The sequence below is a fragment of the Tamandua tetradactyla genome, chromosome 2 (assembly GCF_023851605.1).
Source record: "Tamandua tetradactyla isolate mTamTet1 chromosome 2, mTamTet1.pri, whole genome shotgun sequence".
NCBI lineage: Eukaryota > Metazoa > Chordata > Mammalia > Pilosa > Myrmecophagidae > Tamandua > Tamandua tetradactyla.
Genome location: NC_135328.1, coordinates 125,561,457 through 125,565,558, shown reverse-complemented (window position 1 = coordinate 125,565,558; position 4,102 = coordinate 125,561,457).

Genomic DNA, 4,102 nt, shown 5'->3' with positions numbered 1-4,102 from the left:
CCCCCAACCGACCCACCAGGGAGGGCCCCAGCCCTCCCCTCCTGCGCGCGTGTGTGCCCTGTGGCTGCTGTACTGCCGCGTGAACAGCGAGCCAATCTCCCTCCCCTCGGGAGGCCAAACCTCATGTCAGGGTCCCCTTGGGCCACCCCACTCGGAGCACGGGGAGGGTCCTCCCTGCCCCACTGCCCCACTCTCCAGCTTGCAGCTGTGCCCCTCTAACCCCTGCCTTCTCTTCACAGGGTCTGAGCCAACCTGGGCGTCTCGGGCCATGTCTTTCCCTCCTTTCTTTTACAGGGATCCTGTTGGGTTCGGGCCCCACCCCAAATGCAGGATGGCTTAGTCCCCGGACCCTTAGCTAATCCCACCTCCACAACTCTCTTTCTAAAAGGCCACCCCTCTGCGCCAGGCCTCCAGACCCCTCCTCCCGGCAGACCCGGGGCACCCCTCCCCCGTTCAGGCTCCGCCCACCTCAAAAGACCTTGCCACCCCCCTGTCTTGGGAGCAGAGGGAGGAGGGGCAGCTCCTCTGTGCGGCAGATCACCTGTCCCGAGAGGGGCTTCAGGGCGGGAGGGGCCCCACTGAGCCGCGTGGGGGCTGGGGTTTCTGCAGTATCCTATTGCTGACTCAGCAGAGAGGGATGCTCCTGGGGGGCCTGGGTCCCTGCAGACTCGGGGACCCACTCCACACGGCCGCCTAGGGTGGAATGTGCTCTCCCCTCTCCCTTACCGGGAGCCGGCTCCACGCATCGAACCTGCTGAGGTTCCGGAGCTAAATTAAAACCATCGTCCTCGGCAGTTAATACTTCAGGCTCTTGTTTTCAGCAATTAAATGGTGTCATGCCAACGTGGCAAGCCGGGCAGGGGCCCCTGGGGTGAGCGAGGGGGTGTCGGTGCCCACAGAGGCAGCAGGGGTCCCCGCAGGGGAGGCAAGGCCCCCTACCCTGCCCGCTGCTGCCCCTGTGTCCAGGCCGTCGCTCTTGAGATAAGCCCGGAGGTTGCCCCCAGCTCAGCCACATGCCGCCGTGCTGCCCGCCGCGTCGTGCCCCCCACCAGTTTAGCCCAGTCCCCCTGTTCTGGAGACCTTAAGCAGGCCACTTGCTGGCCCATGACTCAGTTTCCCCACTGTGCAGTGGGACAACCCCTGCTCGTCCTGCAGCCAGAGGGCTCTGTGGGGGAGGCCAGGCTGTGCCCGGAAAGTCGTGTCAGCAGCCAAAAGGACCTGGCTCCCCTGGGATTGGCATCTGGCTCATGCCCGTGGCCTCCCAAGGGGGTGTCGGGTGCCAGGGGCGCCGTGCCCGCGACATGCACTGGGCGGCTTGGACACAGAAGCCCCCCACAGCAGCCCACCCTGGCACAGAGGTGAGCGGGGCTCAATCTGGTCAAGGCCAGCTGGGGGTGGCTGTGGGGCGGGGTCTCACACCAAAACTGTTTCCCACAGAGGCGGGGACTGCTGTGGGCTGCCCAGGGCTGCTCACGGACCCCCGGCCCTGCCTGGTTTTCAGCGCTGCCCCGGCAGGCCGAGCCCCTCAGCGGGGATGGGGTGGTCGCACAGACCCAGCGCTTGGCCAGTGGGGAAGCAGCCCCCACAGCCGGCCCATTTGACACTCAATGGCCCACAGGCAGGTAAACTGAGGCCCAGCTGGCAGCTGGTGGGGCTGGGCTTGAGTGGGCTCTGTGGGCCCCCAAATCCTGGCCGGTCAGCCCTGCGGTGCCCCAGTCCTGCTCACTGCAGGGTCCATTTGGGGTACCTCGGCTTACAGGGACCCCCAGACTCACGCCGCCCTGTGCTAGGATGCCACAGTGGGGAGGACATCAGCAGAACCCCTGCCCCCAAATGGCCTCGCCGTCTCCTCTTGCACATACCCCCCGCCCCCCTGATGTGGCTGAGCGTGTCCCACCTGCCCCCCGCTTTCCTCCTCCATTCCAAGGGGCCCGCAGCCACCCCAAATCACCCCAGGGCCTGCGGTTTTGTTGGTACACTGCGAGAGGTGTCAGTAACCCCCTCCCCAGGCGTTAGAGGCGAGCTCCCCAGAGAGGGGCTGGCACCCGCACGTGGCACCAGGTCCCTCCCCTGGGGGTCCCAAGGGGCTGGGAACCTCAACATGGCCTGAGAATCGGGTATATCAACCAGGGGGTGTGATCTTGGGGGAGGGGTCAGGCAGGGCCCGCAGCCTGCTTCTCACTCTCCTGGGCAGAGGGTCCCGCTGCAGCCCTGGGGCAGTGGAACCTGGGGGGCCCTTCTCTGACTTCCCGTGGCTCGTCCTGGGCACACAGAGGTGATGGAATCCGTGGCACAGGGTGGAGAGTGCCCTGATGACCCCATCCCCAGCAGGAGCCAGCGAGGCAGCTCACCAGGGTCTCAGCAGCCCCCGCAGGGGCCGGGATCAAACACAAGGGGAATTGGGGTACAGCCTTCTGGCCTCCACCAGAGTTGAGTCCACCTCCAAGCTGGGGCGTCAGGTACACTCTGAGGGAACTGGGGATGGCCGTGAGCCCCAGGCTCTGGGGTATGAGGGTGGGCAAGCCTGGGGAGTCCCACCAACAGCCCCCTCTGCTCCAACGGGCAGCAGGTCCAGGTATCAGGGAGGATGGGGCAGGGGGCAGGGTAGGCTGGGTGGGGGTGTCCCATCCTGTATCTGGCAGGGGTGGTGGTGTACCTGTGGTCTGCCCCCACCCTCTGTGTCCTTGTCGGGTGTCTGTCTGGGGACTGGCAGGCTCTGTGGTCAGTGGAAACACTTTTTTTTTTCTTTTTTAAAACGATATCTTTATACAATCGTCTTCAAGAGCAAGGCTACTGGAACACAGCTCAACAGTTTCAGGGACTTCCCTCCAGCCACTTCAATACACCATAAACTAAAAGGGGGATATCTATATAATGCGTAAGAACAACCTCCAGGATAACCTCTCAACGGTTCGAAATCTCTCAGCAACTAAAACTTTAATTTGTCTTATTTCTCTCTTCCCCCTTTTGGTCAAGAAGACTTTCTCAGTCCCATGATGCTGGGTCCTGGCTCATCCTGGGATTTCTGTCCCATGTTGCCAGGAAGGTCCACACCCCTGGGAGTCATGTCCCACGTAGTGGGGGGGCGGGGGCAGTGTGTTCACTTGCCGTGTTGGCTTAGAGAGAGAGGCCACATCTGAGCAACAAAAGAGGTTCTCTGGGGGTGACTCCTATGCTTAATTTTAAGCAGGCTAAGCCTAATCTTTGCAGGAATAAGTTTTATAGAGGTGAACCCCAAGATCAAGGGCACAGCCTATTGCTTTGGTTGTCCCCACTGCTTGTGAGAATATGAGAAACTCTTCAAATGGGGAAGTTGAATATTTCCTCCTTTCTTTTTGCAAATACTTCTTTCTTCACTTTCCAAATTCCTCTGGGATGTATCAGGGCATCACATTAACCTGGACAAACCAGCAAAATCTCATGCCCTTTTCAAGATTCCATGTACTTAATTGTGTTCAGTTAAACTGACTATACAAGTTTGATTCGGAAATGCACTACCCAAAATGTAAATTTTACACCAAATAAACACCTCTCCCTTTGGTCTCACACAGAAGTTGAAGTTTTAAAATATGGACAATATCATCCTTTACCCTGTATTCTGCTCTCCCTTAGTCCTGTCCAGATGAGCTTCATTCGTGTCTCTAGTGAAGTCTAATCACTTTTTCAACTTTTTAAACAGTTCCTGTATGGGGTATTGCTACTTTCATAGCTTCAGAGCTCAGTAACTCTGAGTCTCAGGCAATAAACACCTGATGTTTCAGGAAACAACCGGGTTATACACAAATAGCTCAGTTTCTTAGAGTTTAGAAATAACAGTTTCACCTCCTGAGTATAGGTGAGTGCTGTAAGAGCTTACAATCTGGGACCCTTTACAAAAGGCCCACCTGGTAACCCATGCTCTCGACTTCAGTTCAGTGAGTTTTTATACTGTAGTTAGTCCATATGAGTGAGGCAGGATAATACTTGTCTTTTTGTTCCTGACATTTCATTCAACATACAGTCCTTAAGATTCATTAAGCTAGTTGCATGCCTCACAACTTCATTCCTTCCTGCGGCTGCTCAGTAGTCCGTTGTGTGTATGCACCATAGTTCCCCTATCCAC